Source organism: Typopeltis vanoorti, chromosome 18 (genome assembly GCF_054136105.1).
Source record: "Typopeltis vanoorti isolate ZY-2024b chromosome 18, IOZ_Tvanoo_1.0, whole genome shotgun sequence".
Lineage (NCBI taxonomy): Eukaryota > Metazoa > Arthropoda > Arachnida > Uropygi > Thelyphonidae > Typopeltis > Typopeltis vanoorti.
The window spans coordinates 91,403,096-91,430,572 of NC_143566.1; the positions used below are offsets into that span (position 1 = coordinate 91,403,096).

The following is a 27,477-nucleotide window of genomic DNA, read 5'->3' on the forward strand; positions in this document are numbered from 1 at the left end:
ATGAGCAGGCAATATGCAGTATACAACCTGTCAAGTCAACCCTGTCTTCCCATGGTGTGACCTGATTTTAGGAGCACTAGTAAACTCAGTGAGTAGTATTTCAGGTGCAAAAGTATATCTTCCTGTTTAAAGAAAATAACAAGATTTACTAGGTGAAAAATGACCCTCATTGTGTGGTGAAATACCACACTTGTCTTAGTGAAAGCATGAAGTGGCAGATGCTATGTTTGGTTCTCCAGAGAGGGTTTCAGTTTCTCTCCCCCCCCCCATGAAATATGAGTGATACCCTTCAAGGGCATGCCAAACATACTTAGAGACCCAAAACTGTCTCCATTTCAAGTGTATATCAATAATCAATGGTGATGCAGGCCAGCTACCAGTTAGTACATAAGTCCAAATCTGTTAGTAATGAGTTACGAGGCTTCCCAGTCAGCTCGCGCATAGCTTACTGCCATGTATTCTACAGTCATGTCTGAAGAGGAAGCCTGCATCGTGCTATGTGGGAGGCACTGTCAAGGCCATGTTATAGCAAGGAGGCTGGTTGCTCTGTATGTTAGTGTTGTGTCCAAGAGTCAATCTCATCTCACTGTATGTCCTCACTCTATCCTTCCATATAACCATAAATGAATCAATAATGAAACATACAAACACTGATAGTGACAGTGCCAACATGGTTAGCCGAGAGGTTAGCATATTGACTCTCCAACCAACTGGTTGTAGATTGGAATACAACCATGGACATGGATGTTTGTGATTGCATTTAGGTGGGAGATGAATTTCTTTGCCATGCATGAGACAACCACTTTGCTGATTGGAATTTTTTATTTATTTATTTTATTTTTATTTTTCTAACTTTGAACTGAAAACAGCTTCATGCTATTCATATGATCCCATATGCATGATCAGAAGAGGCTAGTCAGCAACAATATTCTGTGCTATCCAACTATAGACCTGGGGATTTGAGAAGTCATTATCTGGTAAGTCGTCCATGCTGGCAGTGTGCTCTGCAAGACATGTAAAGAGGATATCTTGAAATCAATCCAAGATTGTACAAAGTTAGCAAGTCTATATAACTCTGCTGACGCCACACACCTTTAAAGGATACAGTTGCAGAAGTAAATTTTGGTACGATATGGTTTTCTTCCTTAAGTAGACATACCAAGTCTTGGTTATCTGCATATGAGGGTGGTCTGAAAAGTTCTTGTTCTCAACCATGGGTGACAACACTATAGGCAAGATTTTTTTTTCCTAAGTTGGAACATCTGTCATAAGCATCCATGTGAAATTGCAAGTCATTGTATGAAGTAGTTTGTTTCATACAGCTGTCTGAAGCAAAAGTGTTGTCTATATCCCTTGAAATGGATAAAATTGTATATCGTGCAGTTATAAAATTCTTTGTAAAAGAAGGTTTAACATCAAAAGAACTTCATTCAAAGTTTATAAAAGTTTATGGGCACTTTTCTTCTTCATTTTTTAAAATTACGAAATGGGCTACTGAGTTTAAATGTGGCCATACCAGTCTTGAAGATGATCCATATGAAGGATGTCCAAAAAGTGTAACAACACCAGAAATCATTGATTAAGTACATGATATGGTATTGGATGACCAGTGAGTCAAAGTGCATGAAACTGCTGAGACTATAGGCATTTCAAAAGAATGTATAGGATATATTTTGTATGAAGACTTGGAAATGAAAAAACTTTGTGCAAGATGGGTGCCACGCTTGCTCACAGCAGATCAAAAATGCATTCGCATGAAAATCTCTGAACAGTGCTTGGAGCATTTTAACAAGAATAAAACTGATTTTGTGTATCGATTTATTACTATGGATGAGACTTGGATTCACCATCACACACCAGAATCCAAACGGCAGTCAAAACAGTGGACAGAAGCTGGTTGTTCAGCACCAAAGAATATAAAGTCAATTCTATCAGCAGGAAATGTCATGGCATCAGTTTTGGATGCTAAAGGCATTTTGTTTATTAATTATCTTGAAAAGGGTAAAACAATAACCAAGGAATATTATTCCGATCTTTTAACCAGACTAGACAAAAAAATTCGTGAGAAAAGACGCAGTTTGAGGAATTAAAAAATCATCTTTCATCAGGACAATGCACCTGCCCACAAAGGTGTTTCGGCAATGGGAAAATTAAGGAATCTGAACTATAAATTGTTGGAACAACCACCTTATTCCCCAGATTTGGCTCCCTTTGACTTCTATCTCTTCCCAAAACTAAAACTCTTCCTCGCTGGTCAGCATTTTTCTTCGAATCAAGAGGTGATTGCAGCTGTAGAGGGGTATTTTGCAGATCTTACTAAGAACCACTACAGGAACAGGATAATGGTGCTGGAGCATTGCTGGAATAAATGTATTAGTCTTAAGGGAGATTATGTTGAACAATAAAAATAATTTTAAAATTATAAATTCATTTTTTTTATTGTATTCATTGATTCATTCATTGATATGGTATTGGTCACCCAGCTACTATAACTTGTACATCAATAATGATTAACTCATAATCTCTTTTTACTACAAGATCTCTCTTTACTGCAAGATAATCCAATGTTAGTCATATAGTGGGATTCTACTGCTGTTATTCAACCTTTGTCTTCAACCTATTCTCTATAATCCTCACTACCGCATCGTGTACTCCATATGTATGATAACAACATTGAGCAAGCCAAAGTCTCCATATTCTGACAGCCTACTCTGTGGTTCTTGTCATCACTTCTTCCCTGAGCTGTATGAGCTGGAGTTGGCAAAGCATTGATTCCTATCATAATTAAATCTATATATTCAAAATCAGGCTGGAAATGACCCCATCATTGATGCTGAGAAGGAACATGTTTAGATTCTTGGAATGCAGCTCCATTGACTGAATGGTGCAACACAAAAGCCCATCTCCTTTGTTCAACTGAGGCAGTCATAACCAGTGTTCTTCCATCAATCACCCATCCAGAGGTATGCTGATAATCATTCTTAATACAAGAGGTCCTAGAGGCAGCAAGACATACTTCTAAAGTGGAGAGAGAAAATTCTATAATGTGGATAGATGTAATCTAGGCACTAACCATCAAATGAGGAAATCCTGAGAGCATCATGGTTTACAGTGGCATGGAAAAATACTAGTGACACATCATAAGAAAGGCATGAGTGGACTGCTGAGGAAACTGCTACATTCATCTGGGACAGTACAGAGAGAAAGACTTATTTAGGACTAACCTATGGTAGAGTCTAGGAAGAAGGAATTAATTCGAAATTAATTCTTAAACCTGTTGAGGTTTAAGTGGGAAAGAAGAACGGTCTGTTGAAGAGAAGAGAACACCAAGGTATCTCCAGAACTGAGATAGAATGCAAAGACATGCCATGCAGGGAAAACTCAAAGTTCTCAAACTTCAATTTCCTATCTCTAACTGAGGGAACAAGAGAAAGTACTTGACTTTGTCACATTGATGTTTAGACTTCAAACTTGAAATAAGTTCACTGTTTGGTTGAAACAATGAACCAATTGAAGAAATGGAGAGAGAGAGAGAGAGAGAGAGAGAGAGAGAGAGGTCTCTTTGGCAATATATCCCTAAATGTTGTAATGAACATCGATTGGAGCTTGGAGCTAAGGGTGATTGTAAAGGAATTCACAGAATAAATATCTGATATGTACATGAAGAAATCTTCTGAACATTTTGAAAAAGATAGGCTTAAAGGCCTTTTGGAGAACTAAGGACACCATAAAAAGAGGTCGAAGCATTCTGCAGAGATGGAGGATCTACCTAAAAGCGTGTTGGATGTATGATGGAAGACATTTAGCTAACACTTCATGAAAGAGATATAAGGGAACAGGAGCAACTGTAACTGGATGGTAGTCAGAGGGCACAAATGCATTTTCCTTCTTTGGAATGAACACTGTTCTTGACTAGCAAAGATAGGATGGCAGTCATTTGGTAAACAGAAATAGATCAATTAAAATTTTAAAGATAGGCAGAGGAACACTCTACAATTCTGCAGCAGTAAAGCCACCTGGTCCTACATCTGATGAATTAGCTGAAAGTGAAAGACGGAAACGTTCTGCTTCTGAAATGGATGTGAAATAGAAGGAAGGACTAAATCAGGAAGATATGGTGACAGAGTTAAAAAGACATCGCTTCAAAAGCAAACAAATTCTTCATGCATCTTACTTGGAAGAGGAGGAGGAGATGCTCCATCCAGTATTGCTATAGCATAAATGCTTCTGTTCTTCTTACATAATGCTTGCATTTAGGCATAAAGACATGCTCTCCTTCTATTTGGATTGAACAAAAATGATACTCTAACCTGGCAGGAGGATGTTGCTTGGAAAATTCCATCTTCAAATAATGATTTACTTTAATGAAGTACCTAATTAACAGCTTTGCTGTTAATTAGGTACTTCATTAAGTGAAAATCTCAAAACATTCTTTAAAACCCTGTGACTATATTGAGAGAGAGAGAGGAGGCGGATCAGAAGAGTTTGTAAGGAATACTTGAAGAGATGGAATTGTGCTGGAATTACTTCTTTCTTGAGATGATAGCAGTGGAGTAGGAGGTATAGGGATATTAACTTCTCTTGTGGAATCTTCAAACATAGATGCCTACAATTGCATCATCAGTTCTGTGTAGGATGGTAATTTTTGGTGCAATCTGATAGTAGCTAATATCCACTTAGGCAGAAACTCTGTCAAAATCTCGATGATATGAGCTATTATCTTTAGCTAATGAGGCTTCACGGAAGGCAAGATGCTCCTTTTTAACAGTCCACCATGCCTTTGCATGATCAGTACAAATTTTAACATTAACAGCAACAGGATGTTTCGTATGGTGGAGAACACCAAGACTGAAAGAGTTGGTAAAGACTCACTGACATGCTGGGCAAACAAAGTGTCTTTGAGATGACATTCCTGGTTGGACTAAGATATTTTGATAGGCAAATGTAGGAACATTGGAAGTTGCAGAATGTTCCTCTTCAGCAGTCTATTGTGCTTTTGCTCACTCAGTATAAACTTCAGCATTAACAGTATTGAGGTGTTCTGAATGCCAAGACCAATAGCAGTGGTAAAGGCTCTTTAACAATCGGAACAAACAAACAAAGTGTCTCTGAGATAATGGTCCTAGCTGAACCAAGATATTTTTATAAGTGGTTGGTATAGAAAGAACTGGGGGAGTATGGGGTATTGAGGAGAGATAATACCTCTCCACTTGGACGGTCTCATGTAATTGTGGTTCAGATGGATTGGTTCTCACTGGACACTCAACTCTCACTTATGGATCCAAGAAGCTACTGTAAACTGGTAGTGGCCACACCCTGGTAAACTGCGTCGACCCACAGGCTAAACTAAGTGAGGGTAGCCCGATATGGCAATCTCAAGCAGCGACTGTATTCGGTGAATCGGTTGCAAACAGTGTCTGTACTCCATGTTAGGAGCAGTTGAATTCGGGTCAAGGAGTGGTGGTTGACACTTGACGAATCTTAATCATTGAAACCGAATTTATTTATGCATATGGCTTTGTGAAACTGGCAAGTGAAATGTATAATCACAATATCTAGAAACACATGATGAAAATCTTAACATGTAAAAGTTCATTACATAAAAGGTACAAAGTGCTTTCCAAGTCTTCCATTTTTAAAACAAGCAAAAGTAATTACAACTACAGATCAATGTCCAGTCTGGAAAGCCAATCCAAGGCCTCATCCATCACCTTATGGATGTCCTCTTGGCCACCACCATGAAATTGGTGCCTTGGGCAGTCGTATATAACATGAATAATCGTCTGAGCCATGGGAGAACAATCACAATAATGGTGGTCTAATAGCCTCCATTTATGTAACAGGTAGCCACATCTGCCCTGGTCAGTTCTGATCCTGTTGACTGATGACCAAATTTTCCTAGGAAGAGCAAAACCAGGCTGCAGAGCACAGGGCAGCTGAAGAGAGTTCGTCCATGGACCAGAGAGAGGCTTTCTAGATTTTAGGTGAAGACCAGGTGGATTTATGAGAGTCTGGTGCAGGGGCAGGAGTGGGTTGCTCATTGATTTATTAAATTCTTTAATCGAGGCTTGTCTTCTCCATATGTTTGGTGGAGCAATGCTAGATAGGACAGGCAGCCAGAAGAGAGTGGTGCTTCTCACTGTCCCACTAACTGTGTACAAGGTAGAGCTTAGCTGGGTGTCTATAATGTTAGTGTGTGCACTTCTTTCCCAGACAGGAATACAATATTCTGCTGCAGAGAATGTGAGGATTAGTGCAGACGACCTTAGGACTTCTGCACCAATACCCCAAGTTGTTCCAGCAAGCCTTGAAATGATATTGTTTCTCATTCTCTAACCAACCTAAAGATACATACCTAAAGATACTCAAACCTAAAGTTTGAGTATCAACCACTGTTAGGGAACCAAGATGGTGAAAGCAAAAAATATGCTACTGGAACAAAACATTACCTGGTAGACTGGAAAAACATAACAAGCAGAGGAACATGGAATATAAGAATTCTTCACCAGGAAGGAGCACTGGAAATACTACTGCATGAATTAGACAACTACTGATGGGAAGTGATTGGACTCTGAGAAACCAGATGGACTGGAAAAGGAGAATTCCACCATGGACAGTACAAAATCTTAACTTCAGGCAGGGAGGACAACAAACACCAAGAAGGAGTAGCACTTATATTAAAACCAAAGGCTCAAAACTCTCTATTGTCTTACAATCCTATCTCACCTAGGATAATTAAAGCAAGATTTAAAGCATCAATTGGATCACTGACTATTATTCAATATGCTCACCAACTTCGACATCGTCAGAAGAAGACATTGAGGAGTTCTATATAGATTTGCAAAAAGCAGTACAGCAGATATCAAATCAAGATCTTCTAATTGTAATGGGGGACTTAAATGCAAAAGTAGGCAAAGACTGGGATACCTAGCCAAGATAATTGGAAAGTTCGGGTTTGGAGAAAGCAATGAACGTGGCAAAAGACTGCTAAACTTCTACTCAAATAATAGACTAACAATAACCAACACTCTCTTTAAACAACCAAAACCCCAAAGAAAATGGACACGGATATCACCAAACAGACAAACTAAGAATATGATAGACTATACTATGTAAATCAAAAATGGAAATCAAGTATCCTAAATTGCAAATCCTTTTCTGCAGATTGTGGATCAGACCATAAGCTAGTATTAGCAAACCTAAGAATAACGTTAAAATCTGAAAGCACTTTTAGAGTCAAAAGGAGACTGAATGTAAAAAACTACAAGACAACAATATTCTAAGAAAATATCAACTAGAACTAGATATAAACCTGAAGGTACACCAGAAATGGTTTTGAAGTGGATTTATAACAACAACAACCTTGAAGAACTCTTTGCAAATTCACTGATTGCATTGAGAATACTATTGATTTTGCCTGTTTCAGTTGCTAAGGGAGAGAGAGAGAACATTTTCTAAATTACAATTAATAAAGAACTACCTGCGATGAAGCATGAGTCAAGAAAAACTAAATGGTTTGGCACTAATTTCAATAGAAAATAATATTGCTCAGTCTATCAACATTGATGTACTGCGACAGGATTCCGCTAAAATGAAAGCGAGACAAGTCCCTTTTAGCAAAATTAATGTAAAGAATATTTGAATAAATCTCTTAACTTTATATTACTATTTTATATTATTTTGAAAATTTATATAACTTGAAAAAATTTGTATAAGCAGGACTAATCCATAGGTAACATTATACTGTAAAGCGGTTTTCATTTGTTTTTCATTTCCTGTTCATTTTATTCACACTTTATTAAAAAAAAAAATTTCTTGGAAAGGCACCAAACATTAATCAAACACACAAAAAAAATACTATGCGCCGGTCCTCACTCCTATATACAAAAAATGAGATAAAACAGAATGCGATAATTACAATAATTACAGAGGCATTAGCCTTCTCAGTATTCCAAGTAAGGTTTTTATGAAAGTACTCCAAAAACAAATTAAGCATATATAGAACTAGTACTAGGAGAAGAAGAAGCAGGTTTCAGACCAGAACGAAGCACAATTGATCAACTATTCACCTTAAGACAGCTAATAGAAAAGACACCAGAGTGCAACCAAAGTAGCTACATAAATTTCATAGACTTTCGTCAGGCATTTGATTCAATCTGTAGAAGAGAACTATGGAAAACTATGGAAGAATTTGGAATTCCCAACAAAACAATAAGAATAATAAAGAATCTGTATGAGAAATCTGAAAGTGCAGTACGAATGGAGGACACCTTAACCAACTGGTTCCACACAGAGAGTGGAGTAAGACGGGGATACAATTTGTCACCAGACCTGTTCAATCTTACACTGGAAGAAGTAACCAGTAAGGCCTTAAACAATGAAGACTCCAGAATCAAAATATATGGAAAAAATGCAACAAATTTAAAATTCGCAGACGACATTGCATTACTTGCAAACAGAGAAGAAAATCTACAGCGAATTTCTGATAAAATAAAGGAGGAGTGTATAAAATTTGGATTAAACACAAATATAGACAAAATAAAAATTATGCAAATAGGAAAAAGAAGCACCAACCTGAAAATTGAAATTGATAGTAAGAATCTAGAGCAGGCAGAAAACTTCACCTACCTTGGAGGAGTTATTGAGTACAATGGTGAAATTACAAAAGATATAAACAGACGAATCAGTCAGGCATCGCAAACTTTTGGACAACTTAATAAAATATGGAAGTCAAGAGACATCAAACAAGTAACAAAAGTAAGAATCTATGAAACAATGGTCCTCCCAATACTCATCTATGGAAGTGAATGCTGGAATCTCAAAAAGGCTGAAGAGAAAAAATTATTAACTACTGAAATGGGTTGGCTAAGAAGACTACTTGGAGTATCTCTGCTGGACAGACTAAGAAACGAAGACATAAGGAAACGATTAAAACAAGAAATAACAATAATAGACAAAATCCAAGAAAGAAGACGGCAATGGTTTGGCCATGTGACCATAATGGGAAAACAGAAAGACTACGTCTAAAGCCCTGAATACAACGATGGAAGGTAAAAGACCAAAGGATGGCCCAGAATTTGATGAATAGACAAAATAAAAGAGGACCTGAAAACCAAATCACAACAAGCAACACCAAATTGGACAGAACTGTTCGGGCTCTCCCGGGACAGACAGAAGTGGAAAGAGTTCATTCAGCCTCACCATCATTTACATAGATGATGGAAGAGAGAAGAAGAAGATAGAAAGAATTAAAACTGCAGAAAGGTTCACAGGGATTACAAAATGTTTTGCTTGTCAACAATGTATACCCAGCCCGGCTGGAGTAGTAAAGGCCTTACTGTCTTTATACATATATATGTTAAAGATACCAAGAAATTTTATACTTGGTTTTAATCCTTTTCCCAAATAAGCAAAACAAAGTTTTGCACATGAAATATATTCACGCCTGAGCTACTTGTGTATAGAGGCTAATGACTTCATATCACTTGCCTTAATATGCATCCCATAATGCAAAATAAGATATGGATGATCATATGGACGATTTAAATTATGGCAATATACACTGGGATGACGAGATAGCAACTTGATATAGCAAAATGAGTTTATTGAGTTTCTGAGAAACAAGTAAGTACCTCAGGCAGTATATAACAAAGGGCACATGAGGATTGAGGGTCTTGGTTTTGATCATCTCATCAAAGGATGTTATTATTAATAAGGAATATAAATAACCCTCCAGTTGGTGAGAGTGACCATGAAGCGATTACTTGGGTGACTGCCAACAGTATGAGGACCTTTGGGAAGAAGAGTTATATGTAGAACTAAAAGGCTTGTGATTATGAGAAGCTCAGGAGACAGCTTGCAGGTGTAGCATAGAAGGAAGAGTTGACTGGAAAGAAGATCAATACAACCAGGGTGATAATCAAAGACCATCTAGTAGAAGAATGTATTTCAATGTATTTCAAGGGTCAGAAGATCAAATAAGGTGGGTGTGAAATGGATGAATGAAGAGATTAAACAATGCAACACAGAGGAAAAAAAGGCATTATGGAAGCAACATAAGAGGAGTGGTAATAATCAATTCCATGAGAATCCTTTCCTTTAGTGTTACACAGTGATCAGCATTCATTTCAGTAAAATTATGGAGACTACAACCATTTTAGGAATAATTACTTTAATTTCCTGACGTTTTGACTTTCATATTAAGGTCATCATCTGGACATCCTTTTTATGTGCACAGCCTTTGGTAATTTATCAACCAGTGTTTATTGAAAACCTACCTTTACTGAAAGATACATTCATCAAATGTCTGCTCATCACATCTCTCAAAAAATTGGTGTTATCAAGTCTAATTAATAGAGCACAATGTGTGCTCTTCTCCCTCAAGCTTACAACAAGAATTTCTCACTATCAAAACTTTAATAGAACTTAATGGTTGCAACCCTAATCAAATCCAGCAGATAACTGACTCCCATTTCCTAACACCTCAGGATTCTTCAACAGACTGCAGGGTTCCAATCCCTTATATATTTTTGGTATCTTTGAACCTATTTTTACAATTTTGAAGAAATGTCACCCTATTCCCACATATTTTCCTATCAACAAAATTTCTCATTTCTCATCTTTTGCCATCTACAAAAGACAAATTGTCACCTCTGACAGTCTGTCATTAGCTGGCATTTACTAGATACCTTTGAATGTAATCTGACATACTTTGCACAGACAGGCCATTCTGTGGAAAAAAGAATGAAGGAACATCAGTATTATATCGAATACATGAAATCTCAAAAGTCTGGTCTAGCACAACATAGCATTGACACTAATCATAATATACAGTGGGATAAAGCTTGTCTGCTCCACAGATGCAGGTTGAAATATGAATGCCTTTTTAAAGAAAGTTGTGAAGCTCTTTTGCATCGGCTGAATTTGAATCAAAATGACTGTCTCTCTTTAAAAAGTTTGGGAGATTCTCATTCTATGTAACCATCAAAAATAGTTTTAACAATATTATTTATTAATATATTAATTTCTAGCATGTGGCAACAGATTAACAAATTAATTGGTAAACTATTTGTTGTATGTACCTTGCATTCCCAATTTCTTTGATTTGCTTGTTCCTATGCACTGATGATGTACTGTTATTTTCAGTATGAAATATCTGTACTTTCATTTTGTTAAAGTTAATTACTGTGGTTAACATGTAATTTTGTTGTTTATAGTCATGCCACAGGTACCTTTAAATATCAAACTGCTATTGTGCCATCTCACTTAGATAGAGAGATTGAAGTGGTGGTTATGAATGAAGAAGAAAAGGAACTAGGTAAAGCTTCTTGTAGTAAAGAAGACATGCATTTTTGCAGGCCTGGTTAGCCGAGTGGTTAGCATATCAACACTCCAGCCAAAAGACTGTGGATTCGAATCCCACCGTGGTCATGGATGTTTGTGATTGTCTGTGCAAGTGGTGGTAGTGGTCGGCAGTAGATGGTGCGGTTGCGATCAGTTGGTGGATTAAGTGGTGGTGGAGGCAGAGTTGTATAGTAGGTGCCCTTCCTCGATGAGTCTTTGGAAGTGTCAAATAATAATAATAATAATAATTTTTTTTTTTTTTTACTATGCTTTAGTGGGATGTCATAATGCATAACTTCTTTACTACAGGATGTAGGCATTAGTCTCTTAAAAAACAGTTCACAGCCTCTTGTAATCATCAGTATTCCATTTCAGATATCTCATTTAAGAAATATCCTGGTGTTTATAAAATCTATCATTTCTGTAGCTAAGCTTAACATAGGTCAGACTTCAAAGTTACAAAATTCAGGAAAGGGATTGTGTACTGCAAAATTAATTTTTTCCATACATCAGGTCTTTATTACACTAACAGACCTGGTCACATACAAGCTATACAAACAAATATATTATGTATAAAATTTTTTTTACATGCATCAGTATATTTATAGTTTGCTATTAGCTTTGAAATATATCTTTAATCTGTATTTAATAACTCTATCTGAAATATATCTTTATACATTTTTCTGTGGTTTTCCTTAGATTTGACACTTGTGTATTAATGTGCATATTCACCCTGATGATACTGTTAGATAAAGCACAACAAAACTTGTCACTGTTCTTGTTTAAATACATATTCTTAATGAGAGTATTCCTGGTATATTGCTTTTAGATCTGGTTATATCATTAGAGGATGTGACTGTGAAAGGAGTGTCTAATCTTGCCATGGTTGGTGAGAGTGACCATGAAATAATCAACTATGGTATAGGCAGTCATGAGAATTTCTGTGAAGAAAGGATGTATGTGAAACTAAAGATAGGTACAAACAGTAGCGCACTCAGGGTTTAATCTTGGGGGAGAGGCAAGTTGAGTAGACATTTGAGAATACACACTACGCATCGCATATGATCTATGACAGAGCATCTGCAATGATCACTAATTCATAAATAGTATAGAAAAAGAAGACACAACACAACATAAATTTTAAAAAAATGAATTTTATTAATCAGGAAAAGATTTTCGAAAAATTTTCTAGTTTTTTTTCCCTTTTTCTTTGGATTCCTTGTCCCCCCCCCCCTTCTGGGTGCGCCACTGGGTACAAAACACACGAAAAGACTATAAAAAAAAATTACTCATGGCAGATGTTATTAGAACTTCAAAACTAGTACATGTAAACAAAATGACCAGAAAAAAGCTATTTTATTATTATTATTATTGAGAACACTTTAGCCAAGGATATCAAGAGTAATCCCAAAGAGTTCTTCTGCTACATGGCAAGTAAAAGGAAGAATAACTTTGGAAGGATAACCTTAGCTGATGATGAAGGTGCTGATGATATTGAGGTGACCAATTCAGATGTAATAGTAGAGTTACTGAGTGATCACTTTTCAAAAGTCTATCACCCAAGTGAGGATTATCTCTCTACCTGTAGCAAAAACTAATGTGAGAAATGAAGTTAATAAATCAGAGGTACTTAGTATATTGCAGAATTTAAATGCAAACTGCTGTAGGTTTAGATGGAATATCAGCTTGGTTATTGCGTGAATGTGCAAAGGAATTGTCAATGCCTCTTACTTGGTTATTTAACTTAAGTTTGAACTCTGGTGTGGTACCTAGGGAGTAGAAGGAAGGAAGAGTCTTAGAGACTGCGGTAGTTAATTACAGACCAATCATCATCTCAGGAGTGGTAGTAAAAGTATTGGAAAAGTTGGTTAAAGACAGAAATCAAGAATGGGTGGATCAGAATATGATAGAATATGATAGAATGACATCTGAGTTGGACAAGGGAAATGGCTACATAGTGATACTTCTGGATTTTGCTAAGGCTTTTGACAGGATACCCCATGGAATACTGTTGTGCAAATTAGAGCAGATGGGGACGGATACCAAATGGTGATATGGATAAGAGAATGGCTCATGGAGAGATACCAGAAAGTAGCATATGGAGGAGCAGAGTACAGGATGAGGCAGGTGACCAGTGGTGTGCCTCAGGGCCCTGTGCTTGGGCTGTTATTGTTTAATTTGTACATAAATGATACAGGAAATGGCTTGAAGGGAGATATTCAGTTGTTTTCTGATGATGCAAAGTTGGGAGCATAATAAAAAATCAAGCTGATGTTGAAAGTTTGCAGGATGATTTAAATAAGCTGGCAAAATGGGCAAATGGTAATGGATGTCAGTTCAATGTGGAAAAGTATAAAGTTATGCATTTTGGGATTAATGGAACGGTACTCCAAGAGATTGATGAGGCTAGGGAGATAAAGTTCAGAGGACACATTGCTAAGGTGTCTAAGATTGCACATAAGATTACTTGGTTATTGAAGAACACACTAACAGTTATTATTCCTCTTAATAAGGCATATACTTCCACATATGGATTACTATGCTCAAGTTTGGTCACCTGGATCCCTTGGAGATTAGGAGGTTGTGGAGAGGATTCACAGCAGAGTGACGAAGTTGGTAAGTGATGTAAATATGCTCCCTACATTGATACTTTGAGAGATTGTGGATTGCAGAGGTTGGTTGATAGGCAGAGAAGAGGGGATGTGATAGAAACAGTTAAATTACTAAAAGGTTTTTATAAGATTGATGCAGGGGAAATATTTCAGCTGTGTGATAATGATGGAAGAACAGGAGGTCATCCTTGGGAATTAAGGAAAAGTGCAGTTAACAAGGGTGTGAGAAGTAGATTTTTTGCTTGGATGGTGGTGAATGAGTGGAATGCATCGCCTGACTCAGTTGTGAGTTCTTCGTTTGTAAATGAATTCAAGAAAAGGTATGAAAGATGTTGTTTTAATAGTTTGGGTTTCTTGCAATGAGTCTACTGACTCCATGGAGATACCCGTAATAATAATAATAATAATAACGATCACTCCTTAGTACTTCAAAATGCATTCTAAATGCAGTACACATAAAAATTAAGAATGCACCTGACTGATTTAATTCCTTTCCTGATACAGTTGAAAAGATGATTTTCAAAGGAATATAAAAATGTGTACAGATGGAGAGGGTATAAACTGAGTAGTAAATCGTGCAGTGTATACTTGTATAACTCTTTCCTATCTTGTCTTTTTGTTGTAAAGTTTGTAAAAAAAATGGAGAGATATCAGAGAGTGGTTTACTCGGGAGTAGAGTCCACAAGACGGCCTGTGACTAGTGGTGTGCCACAAGGATCTGTTCTTGGACCACTGCTGTTTAATTTGTTCATAAATGATATAGTTAATGATCTGAGAGGAACAGTTCATTTGTTTGCGGATGATGCAAAGTTGGGTAGGGCAATAGTGAATGCAGATGACGTCAAAATTTTGCAGGATGATTTGGATAGATTGGAGGTCTGGGCTAAGGAGAATGGATGTCAGTATAATGTGGCAAAATGTAAGGTTATGCATTTTGGGGTGAAAAGATTGGCGGCAGTTTACTGCATTGGTGGAACCGTGCTCCAGGAAATTGATGAGGCACGAGATTTAGGAGTGTTGGTAGATAAGGAATTGAAATTTAGGGGACACATTGCAAAAGTGACCAAAACAGCTCATCAAATCACTTGGTTGCTGAAGAATACGTTGACAAGCAGGTTATTGTTCCTCTGTATCGAGCCTTGATAAGACCCCATCTAGACTACTGTGCTCAGATTTGGTCACCTAGGTTTCTTCTTGATGGGGAGGAGGTGGAGAGGATCCAGAGGCGAGTGACCAAGATGATAGCAGGTCTGTGGAATGAACCGTATGAGAACAGGTTGAGGATTTGTGGGTTGCAAAAATTGGTTGATAGGCGGAGGAGGGGAGATATGATTGAGACATTCAAATTACTGAAGGGTTTCTATAAAATTAATTCAGAAGATATTTTTGAGAACAGAGCTGGTTGTGGGAGGACTAGGGGACATCCATGGAAACTGGGCAAAAGTGTGGTTAGTAAAGGTGTTAGAGCTGGGTTCTTTACTTTTAGAGTAGTGAATGAGTGGAATGCGCTCCCTGAGTCTGTGGTGGATGCTGTGACAGTGAATGAGTTTAAGGCGAGGTATGATAGATACTGTATGAATGTCAAATAGTTGTGATGAATATGATTTGGGGCCTCCCTCGATGAGTCCAATGGCTCCCTGGAGTTGCCCGTAATAATAGTAATAGTAATAGTAATAATTCTAGCAATTGTATCTTGCAATTGAATGAAAAAAAAATGGCCCCTGAATATACATTTATATGGTATCGATGGCAGAACTAGATAACATTTTTGTTTTCCTTCCTGAAAAAATAAAACTTCTGCTGTTTTTCCTTTGTGTTCCAGTTGATTTACAGTTAAAAATGGCAAACCTGAAACCTTTATAATCCATGATAACAAAAATCTGTCCACAGATTTTGCTACCTTCATTTCTTGGGAATCGGGAGGCAGTGGAGAGGATTCAGAGAAAAGTGACCAAGCTGGTTATAGGTCTGTGGAATGTTCCCTATGAGGATAGATTGAGAGTGTGTGGGTTGCAGAGTTCTGCTGACAAGTGGAGGATAGGGGATATGATAGAAACTTATAAGTTACTAAAGGGATTCTCTAAGATTGACCCAAGAAATTTTTCAATACATGGGGAGTAGGAGAAAAGATTGACCCAAGAAATTTTTCAATACATGGAGAGTAGGAGAAAACAAGGGGGTCACACTTGGAAGTTACCTAAGAGTGTGGTTAGTGAGTGTGTGCAGACTAGGTTCTTTACTTTGGAGAGTGGTGAATGAGTGAAAGTACCCCAACAGTGAATAGGTTTAAGAAGATGTATGATAGGTAATGTGTTAATGGATAAAGTGGGTCTCCCTTGATGGGTCTTTTGACCCCATGTAGTACCCATATAAATAATAATTTTAATTTTTCTTTTTTCTTCTTCTTCCTTTTTCCTCTTTTACCTTGTGGTGTTGAGGGTTTTCTATTCATTTAACTGCAACCATACTCAAGGATAAGGTAGTTAGCTCTATGCCTCCCGGTGTATCCTATGTCTGTAAAAGAGTTGAGCTGGTTTGCCTGCTTGTGGGATGAAAACCCCCAGATAAACTGGGGAGAAAAACCCTGCATTCCATGCCCAAAACCAGCTAACTTGGCTTAATAATAATATTTATTTTTCTGCCACCAATCTTAATTTCAGCTGGATCTTTGTCTAACTTAGCCATTCTCATGATATGTTCACTGTAAATATTAGAAAGATAGGATTACAGTATATAACCCTGCTGCATCCCTTTTTCCACTTGAACACTGCATTTCTCCAAAGACTGTTTTTACTGAAGCTTCTTGGTTGTCATACAGCTCTCTTATCAAGAGGATTAGATATTCAGGTATTCTCATTGATCTCATTACAATCCGCAGTCTGTTGTGATCCACACAATCAAAAGCTTTCTTATAATCAATAAAACAGATGAATACTTCCTTCTGAAATTCTCTTGTTCTTTCCATAATCCATCTCATGTTTGCTATTTGGTCTTGAGTTCCTGTACCTCTCCTAAAACCTGCCTGTTCTTGTGGCATTTCTCTATTCACATATGGCTAAAGCCTTTGTTGGATCACTTTCAGCATAATTTTATGTGCATAGAAGCCATGGTTCTATAATTCTTACAATCTCTGGGATTTGATTTTTTTTGGAATTGGGATAAATGCTGATGTTTTCCAAACTCTAGGCCAGAACATTTTCTTCCGAATCTGTTAACAAATTTTAGTCAACATATTATTTCATCCCCATCTGCTCTCAATAATTCTACTGACACTCCATCAGATCCAGGAGGTTTTCCTTTTGGCAGCTGTTCTATTCTTGATATCACTTCACTTTTCATTATCATGGGTTCCTCAACAAATTCTCCTTCAATATTATTATCTTTCTTGTACAAATCTACATACTCTTTCCATCTTTTTTTTCACTGCTTCATCTTCCATCAGACATTTTCTTGAATTACTTTTTACAGCTCTTAATCTGGGATAAACTTCCATGGGGTCTTAGGGTAGTAGTAGTAGTAATAATAATAATAATAATAATCAGAACTTAAAAATAATAGGAGTATAGGAAACTATAGTCCTGTAAGTTCTGTTTATAGAACTAGTTGTTGAAAGATTTTTTTCACTTGGTTATAAATTAAATTAAAGATGCCAAAAAATTATATTCATCATTTACCCTTTATCCAAGTGTAAGCAAACAAAATTTGTGCATTAAGTATCTTCATGACTAAGCTATTTGTATATACAGGTATCCGATAATACAAATGACACATATTTTTCAGTGCGTATAATTCTAAGCATTATAGGAAGGGCCACGACCAAGATGGTTTTAAACTTTATTGAGGTACTGTTAAAGTGTGAGGGTACCTCTGTCCATAAACTCTGAGTGATGTACACGTAAATATCAAAGAGTAGCCCAAAGGATCACTCTGAAACTCATCAAACTCTCAGTGGTTTCTCTACTCAGTAACAGGCAAAAACCTGGCACCAAGCAGAGCTGCTCCTTCCCAGAAATACCAAGATTGAAGTAATGTACTCATATATTTCCCATAAAGAAGTAGTCAAATGGTGTTACACCTAATTACTAATAAAATTTGGATTAAAGATAGACGTTGAAAGTTTATTCACTTGGTTATACTATAAATTAAAAATACTAAGAAATTATATTCTTGGTTGTTTCATCTTTTATAAAAGTGTAAGCAAACAAAGTTTGATCATGAGGTGTCTTCATGACCATCTTCATGGGAAGTGATCCTTCCCATAATTCTTAGCATTATAAACATACAAAAGGATGTGTGCTTTGCATAATGGGATACTAAGGCAATTAATGCCAAGCCTGTATATATATATAAGTAGCGTAGTCATGATGATACTTCATGCACAAACTTTGTTTGGATAAAAGATGAACCAAGAATATAATTTCTTGGCATCTTTAATTTAATTTAGTTTATAGAACCAGTAGCCACTGATGTGGTCTCACTGATATAGAATATATTTAACTATTTAATTATTAATTTTTTTTTTCCTCACTGAGGAATGTTCTAGGGTTAATGGCTGACCAAAGCAATTATGCTGTAGTTCATTGTAGTATATTGCAGTATGGATGTTGCTATAGACCTGGTAATGTGGAAGGGAATGATGAGGAAATGTATAAGCAAATTAGCTAAGCAAATGGGAAGAGGATGACCATTATGGGTGATATGAATTATGGCAATATAGAATGAGATGATGAGATTGCAACAAGAAGTAAAAACAACGAGTTTCTTGTGTTACTGAGGGAAAACTATATCAGGCAGTATGTAACAGAGAACACACAAGGATTGAAGGTACTGGATTTGATCATCTTATCAGAGGATGTTGTCATAAATGAGGTACTAAATCATTAGGTGGTTGCCAACCATGTGAAGACTTTCATGAGGAAAGGGTATATGTGGAACTACAAGGCTGGTGGTTTTGAGAAGCTCATGAGACGGCTTGCAGCTATGACATGGAATGAGGAGTGGAAAGGAGATCAATGCTGCTTGGGTGATATTCAAGAATTATCTAGTAGAAGCAATGTCTAAATGTATTCCAAAGGTCAGAAGGTTAAACAAAGAGGGTGTAAAATAGATGAATGAAGAGATATCAACCATGCAATACAAAGAAAAAAGGCATTATGCAGGCAACATAAGAGGAGTGGTAATAAACAATTCCATTAGGAATACAAAAAACAGGTAAGGAGGGTTACTTGATTCGTAAGGTAGCAAAAACTGGCCATTCTTTTGACCAGGCTGTTTAATATGAATCTCAGAACAGGGAAGATTCTGAAGGAATGGAAGGAATGTCTGGTAATTCCACTGTACAAGGGTGGTGCAAAGACTGATGTATCCAACTATTGACCAATTAGTATCTCAGGAGTGTTTGTGAAGATTTTGGAAAAATTGGTTAGGGCTTGCATTCAGAAATGGGTTGACAATGAATCTCTACTTTGCAATGAACAACATGGGTTTATTAAGGGAATGTCCTGTTTTAGCAACTTGCTCGCATTCTATAACAATGTTACCATTGAACTAGACAAGGGGAATGGATATACCATGATACTTTTGGATTTTGCTAAGGCTTTTGACAGAACACACATAGCATGGCAGACTGCTGCATAAATTGGAGAAAATGGATTTGGGTTATAGAATATTAGCATGAATAAGAGGATAGCTGACTGACATATACCACTTTTTGATATCTGATGATATACAGGCATGTAAGTCTGTAAGATTTAAGGTAACTAGTGGTGTACCACAAGGATCAGTGCTAGGTCCACTGTTATTCAATCTGTACATTAATGATATTGGGAAGGATTTGACAAGTGACATACATCTATTTGCTGATAAAGCAAAGATAGATATGGTAATCAGGAATGCTATTGATATGCAATACTTTGAATGATGTTGAAAGTTTATTTTTCACTTGGTTAGAGTATAATAAATTTAGTCCAAGTGTGAGCAAACAAAGTTTGAGCCTGAAAGTATCTTCAGGACTGGGGTAAGGTGATACAACACCAGGACAACTCGTTGCAAAGGTGGAGCAAGATACCAACACTCCTGTCTCAGTATCTCCTATAATGCAAAACACATCTCCTTGTGGATATGTCTAATGTTAAGCATTAAGGGAAGGGCCACTACCCAGACTAGTTTCGACCTTTATTGAGGTAGAATGGGAGTTCATGCCTTTCATCACTGGCCTCTTTAGATTTAAAAAAAAGTTGTGCTGAGAGTCAGCTTGATAGTGAGAGAGGAGAGGAAAGATAGAGTGGATAGTAGTAGATAGTTAAAGGAGGCCTCAGTCGATCTACTTGGCCTGACTTAAATGCCAACACCAAGCAGATCTCCGACATTATCTCCCTCCATCCGTTCTCCGGCCAGCCACCTCTTCAGATGTCTGGCCGATGAAAGAAGTGAAAAAAAAAAACAAATGCAGGAAGACACACATAAATTGAAAATCAAAAGAACTAGGACACACATAAACAGAAACAACAAAAGTCGGTGAATTAACAGAAAAGTACTGCAAGAACAGGGGAAGAGCCTGGCCCGAGTGATGCAGCCCGCAAGGAGCTGCACCGCCTCGCTGTAAGCCTTCGCCGCTCGGGTTCTCAGGTCTGCCCCCTCCTATGTGGATTAAGCGTGAACATACAGAAACAGAACCAAGAAACTTAGAAGGGGCTTTTTTTTTTTTTTTTTTTTAAGTCATATTTGCCCTGCTATCTCTTACCGCTTCCTCATAGTCTTTTACCACGTTTTCCATCACTGTGAGTACGTGTAGTGACTCTTCATCATTAAGTTGCCATATTTTCTTCAAGCATTCATTCCATCCCGCTCGGTCGTAAGTGACTTTCCCAAACTTGAGCCATATTCTAAGACTCTCTAGCTCACCTTCACATTGCAAAGCCACGTCTCCCTCTTCCTGTACAGCTGTGTGGACTTTTTTTTTTATCTCGGGTTTATTCCTAAGATAGAATAGGATTCGTTTTGTTACATTCGAATATTCATATAGGGGTTCTTTTCTTTTTACCGGTTTTGTAATGGGGTGAGAAGAACCGGTGTTTGTATCTACTGGTAAAGTTCTTTTTTCAAATTCCTTCATTATCCCTGGGTATCTCTTTTCCAGATCTACTCGTGTCAGCGACTTCAATGTGTCGCATAGGTGTTGTTTTTCTTCCTCTGTTAAGTCCAGGTGACCGTCCAGTTGCTGGGGCTCGACCTTGGTTATATCCTTTACATAGAGTTCTCCCCATATGAGTCTATTGCTCCTTTTAAAGAACAAGAAAGTTGGCTCTCCTTTTGTGGTCATTATCTGAAATAGTTTTTCTGCCGTTTTAGGAGATCCTTTAAAGTTCTTCAGAATGACAGAGCCGTTTGGAGTATTGCTTTTAACAAAGTTTGTTCCTTCCTTAGTTTCTGGATTGTTTCCTTGCTCTCTGTCTTCTTCTTCTGATGAGGTTTCTTCCTCATTTTCTGAGTTGTTTCGCGATATTATCTCATTTCCTTCCTCATCCTCATCTGAACTTGAGGCTTCTATTTGGCTTTCAGTGTCCTGTTTATTTCGTTTCATTTCTCCTTCTTCTTCCGGCGTGATGGGTCGTTTAGTTGTACTGGTGTTGATTTCCATTTCCTCTGTTTCTGTGCTATCATTGTTGCCTTCCGATTTCTTAGTGTTCTGTTTCTTTTTCTTCCTAATTCTCCCTTCTGCGTTCCTCCCAGTTATTGCCCGATTTCCTAATGTAGTCGTTGCGGTAGCTGGCGGTTGGAGGGCTGGAAACTCTTCTGGTTCAGTTGTTTGTGGTTTGTTTACTGTTTGGCCGGTAGCTCGAGAGTCCTGTGTTGTGAGCTTAGGAATGGCTACTGCCGCAGGTGTTATGGCGCCTCCTGCTCTTTCTGCAAGGGTCCTATTAGGACAAATGTCTATTTTATGGGATGTGTTCCCACATTTACGGCATGGTGACTCACATTGATTCAATGTGTGTTCTGTCGATAAGCAGTTGCGGCATGTGTTGTTTTTCGGGCAGTGAGCGCTAAGGTGACCCAAAGCAGTGCACCGAAAACATTGTTTTCTTACACCTGGATAATTGACTATTACTCTTGCTGAGCCTAAAAAAATCAAGTTGGGAACCTCGGTTTTCATCTCGATTGAAATGCTCACTTCCCCTGATTTCCACTCTGGGATATCCGCGTCTTGTCCGATTGTTACGTTTCGGACAGTCCCCCATTTGGAGAAAATGGTTTTAATGATTTCCTCCCCTTTCTCTAGATATTCGAGTGGAAACCTGTCAATTTTTACGGATTTTAAAATACTCCCGACTAGGAAGGTTAGGTATTTTTTCCCTTCACATTCTACGCCTTTAAGGAGCGTTTCTCTTGTTTCTATGTTGTTTGTTACTATTTGGAATCTACCCCCCCCGTAAGGGGTAAGCCCATAAATACTTTCTGCTTTGACTACTTTGAGAAGAGCTCTCACAAACGTCGCTTTGTCGATGTTTGGGTCAATTTTGATCCCGAGAGTACGAACTCTTGGCAAGAATTTCGACATTGTTTAAAAGCAAATACCTTACCAACGGAATAGCAAATTTCAGTCCCCGAAAGGAAATACCCTAAAACGGACCTGCACCGATTGGAACGAGGCCGCAAAAAATAAAAACCAACACCTTAGTAGTGGTGTTAAAGTGTTGGTAGCTTGCTCCACCTTTGCAATGAGTTGCCCTGGGGTTGTTGTATCACCTTACCCCAGTCCTGAAGATACTTTCAGGCGCGAACTTTGTTTGCTCACACTTGGATAAAGGATTAAACTAAATTTATTATAATACTTTGAATGATTTGAATAGGCTGGGAATTTGTGTGGATGGGAAAATGGGTGTCAGTTCAATGTCAGTAAATATCAAGTCATTCATTTTGGCATGATTAGATATCCAATGTCGTATTATATTGGTAGGATTAGGCTAGAAGAAACTGATGAGGCTAGGAATCTTGGGAGTGTTAATAGATAGTAAGTTGAAGTTCAGGGGCCATGTGGCAAAGACTGCAAATACAACTCAAAAGATAATTGCAATGCTGAAAGAAATATTTACATGTAAAGATAAGGATGTTATTTTGCCTCTTTACAAGGCCTTGATAAGACCTCACTTGGACTATTTTGCATAGGCCTGGTCTCATGGTTTCCGTTATGATTCTGATATATTGAAGAGAGTACAAAGGAGAGTGTTAAAAATTATATCAGGATTGTGAAAGCTGATTATGTAGACAGATCGAGAATTTGTAGACTGTAGACACTAGCAAACAGGAGAAAGAGTGGAGATATGATTGAGACTTACAAACTTCTGAAAGGATCATACAGGATTTCAATTGATGGAATTTTTCGATTTATGGAGGGTGGGGAAAGGACGAGAGGGCATCCTTGGAAGCTGAGAATGAAGGCCACTAACAAGGAGATGAGGGCTAGATTTTTCTCTCGGAGGGTAGTGAGTGATTGGAATGGATTGCCATTGGATGTTGTGAGTGCAAGCAGTGTGAGTGAATTCAAGAATAAGCATGATAGTGTGTGTGGTATGTGGCCTTCCTTGACAAGTCTCTGACTCCCTGGAGGTCTCTCTTAATAATAATAATAAATGTGAAATATGAGAAGCAGTTAGCTAAGGAAGTCAAAAAGAATCCTAAGGAGTTCTTTCAATAGCCAGCAAAAAAAAAAAAAAAAAAAAAAAGAATGATTATAGTAGGATAGCAATGACTAAAGAAAATGATATAAGGGCAACTGCTTCAGAGGATATACTTGAGATATTTAATGATCAGTTCATAAAGGTCTTTCATGCTTGTGAATGTGATGTTATTGAAAGTTTTAAGAGCATAATAATGCTGTGGGGAAGCAATATCCCAGAATAGAAAGGTCACTAACAGTGTGCCTCAGGGATCTTTTTTAGGACCATTGCTGCTTAACCTGTATGATAAGGGGAAGATTTGAATGGGGATATAATATACAGCTGTTTGCAGATGATGCAAAGTTGGGATGAACTATGAGGAGTAAAGCAGATATTTCCTTACAAGAAGACTTGAATAGACTAAGTGAATGGACACAGGAGTGGGGATGACACTTCAATATTGCAAAATTGAAGGTTTTAAAATTTGGAAAACAAAGATGGAAAGTAAAATTCACTCTTTTTGGGGGATATATTGTTGGAGGTTGAGGAAATAAGAGATCTTGGGGTGATGGGGATAAGGATCTAAAATTTAGAGCACATACTGCCAAAATTGTGAGGAGAATACAATGAATTGTGGTAATGATGTGGAGGACTTTGACTTGTAGAAGTAAGGAGATTCCGATTCCACATATGGACTACTGTGTACAGATTTCATCACCTGGTTTTTAAAAGGATGAAGAAATGGAGAAGGTCCAGAGGCAATTGACCAAAATAGTCTGATCTCTGGAATGTTGAATATGAAGAAAGGTTGAGACAATGCAATTTGCAGAATCAAGTGGATAGGAGGAAGAGAGGTAATATGATAGAGATATACAAGTTAGTAAGGAATTGTTATAGGATTAAAGTTGAAAAGGAGGTTTTTCATAAAACGGTGGGAGATCTGGGTAGAATAAGAGGTCATCCCTGGAAGCTGTATAAGTAGTATGTGAGCAGGGAATGAGAAGCAGGTTTATTGCATCGAGAATTGTGAATAATTAGAATGAATTGCCTGAGAGCATGGTGTCTTCAGAGACACCATGCCCTCAGGGTGTCTTCAGAGAGTTTGAATGTGTTTAAGGGACAGTATGATGAGCTGTGTGTATAACAAAAGGGACCTTCTAATGAGTCTGTGACTTCATGGGATGTTAGGATAATAATGATAGTCCAATGTAACTAGTGTACCATTTTGTGTATGTGTCTGCATGTATATGTATATATATATATATATATATATATATAATTCCTGATGATGACTTTGAGGATAATAATGATAGTCCAATGTAACTAGTGTACCATTTTGTGCACGTGTCTGCATGTATATGTATATATATATATATAATTCCTGATGATGACTTTGATATAGAGGTTAAAATGGCAAGTATTGTTCTATTTAACCACCGTACTGGAAGTGCGTGTGCGTGCGTGCACACGCATTCCTGATGATGTTCGTGATATAAAGGTTGAAATTTCAAGCGTTATGCTAATTAGCCACTGCACTGGCCTGGACATATATACATCCATAATTACATAGATGCAAAGTGTCCATTGAAGTCAATATAACATTTGGATGTTAGAGAAAAATGATATGGATATAAAGCATGTATTTTTTGATTATTTGATCCATATGGCTTGCTCAGTGATTAAGTAAGGGTTTTAGTGAATGCTGATCACCATGAAACCATAGAAGAAAGAAATGTGTAAGAAAGTTTTAGAAAGGAGCAAAGCTGAACTGTTTTCAAAGATGAACAATAGCCTCAAATATACAAATATTATTGGAAAAAAAATGAAAAAGGTTGAAGACAAGAATCAAATCTTAGAGACTCACTGGCAAACTTAAAAAAGCATGGACTGATTCAGCCAGGGAGGCATATGATTTATTTGCAAAGGAAGAAAAATTATTATGACTATTCACATCTGATCTCCATGGAGTCAGAGACTCTTAGTGGGAATGCTGAGAATATGGATAAATGTCATCATCATCATAATGCTAATTATGGATATAGACCATACTGATTTGTTCCAGTCACATTGTCCATCTAATATCCTCTTTTGAAGTCTACTCGGCCTTCTCTTTCCAATTGGTTCAGATTTCATTAATTGTTTAAGATATCAGGTGTTTCCCACTCGGTTTACATATTCTATCTGATTTTCTTTTTAACTTTTAGTTTTTCTTCTAATGATTTTGTTTTAAGTTCTTTTAAAATATTTTCATTCCTTTTTTTGACTAATAATGTGCATTTTGCAGTTTTCTTCAATAATCTTATTTCACTTGTTTTTATTTTTTGTTTATTGCCCAAATTTTGCTACCATATAATAATGTAGGTAATGCTAAATTATTGTATATTTTCAAATGCGTTTCTTTTTGTACAATACGTTCATTGAGTATTAAGAGGTTCAAGAGTTTTGGATTTGGTCATAGCATCAGAAGAGTTGATAATAACTGAGATGACATCTCTCCTACCAGATGGAGAGAGTAACCATGTGGTTTTGACTTGGAGGATGAATAGCCATGCAGGAGTATCAAAGAGATGAGAACGTATGTGGAATTATAAGGTAGGTGATTATAATAGTCTTAGACGTCAACTTCGGGAAGTTTCATGGAGGGAGAAATTGGAGGGACAGGATATCATTAGTGCTTGGAAAATTGTGAAGGAATATTTGTTAGCAGCAATAGTAAGCTGTATTCCACGAGTGAAGAAGAGGAACAATTTGGAGTCAAGTGGATGACAAACAACATTAAAACAGGAGTTGCATGCGAAAAAGAGGCTATGGAAGAGATATAAGGAGACAGGTGAAGAGCAGATGCATGAAGAATATAAGACACATGCCAGGAGAGTGACTAGTGTGGTAAGGAAGGCAAAACTGGACTATGAGAAGAGATTGGCCCAAAGATCCAAAGAATATCCTAGGGAATTTTTTAGCTATGTGGCCAGTAAGGAGGAAAAATGACTGTGGAAGATTGACATTGTGGGATAAAAACAGAAATAGAATGACTGATGCAGAAGACATAGTGGAATTGTTCAATGAACACTTTATTGGAGTATTTCATCCTGGTGGAGTAAATTTTAATACTAGAGGGATAGGGCAGGTTCAAGGTTTAGAAGTGCAGGAGGAGAGTGTGTTCCAGATGCTGAGTACTCTGGATGTCAGTAAAGCTGTGGGACTGGATGGTATTTCACCAGGAGTTTTGAGAGAATGTGCTAAAGAACTGACAGCTCCTTTGACCTGGCTTTTCAATGAAAGTCTTGCTATGGCAAAGGTGCCCAGGGAATGGAAGGAAGGTAAGATAGTGCCATTGCATAAGGGCAGTATCAGACTGGAAGTGTCTAATTATAGGCCAGTTTGTGTGTCATCAGTAGTTGTTAAGATCTTAGAGAAATTAGTGAGGGACCATATACAGCATTGGGCAGATGAGGGTAATGTTATCTGTAAGAGTCAACATGGATTTGTGAAGTGGCATGCTTGTTTTAGCAATATGCTAGCAATTTATAATAAAGACCAGTAGATGAGGGAAAGCATATACTGCCATTTTCTTGGATTTAGCAGAGGCATTTGACAGGGTGCCACATGATAAGCTGATATTTAAGTTGCAGCACATGGGTCTGGATGTCAGGCTGGTCAACTGGATTCAGGATTGGCTGTCTGATAAGTATCAGAGAGTTGTGTATGGTGGGGCAGTTTCAAGGAGGCAGAGGGTTACTGCATTCCCACAGGACTCAGTACTGGGACCAGTGGCGCCCGGGGCAGTCCCCGAGTTTGCTGCCTCTCTCAATACACACCAAAAATACTACAAAAAGACCAAATGACATATAGGGAAATAAATTAAA

At 37.5% G+C, this 27,477-nt stretch overlaps 1 protein-coding gene across 1 annotated transcript in view; it reads right to left on the bottom strand.

Annotated features, from left to right (window-relative positions):
• The window catches only part of kcc (solute carrier family 12 member kcc), an 831,023-nt gene that overhangs the window by 226,620 nt on the left and 576,926 nt on the right, over positions 1-27,477 (bottom strand). The window lies entirely within an intron of this gene.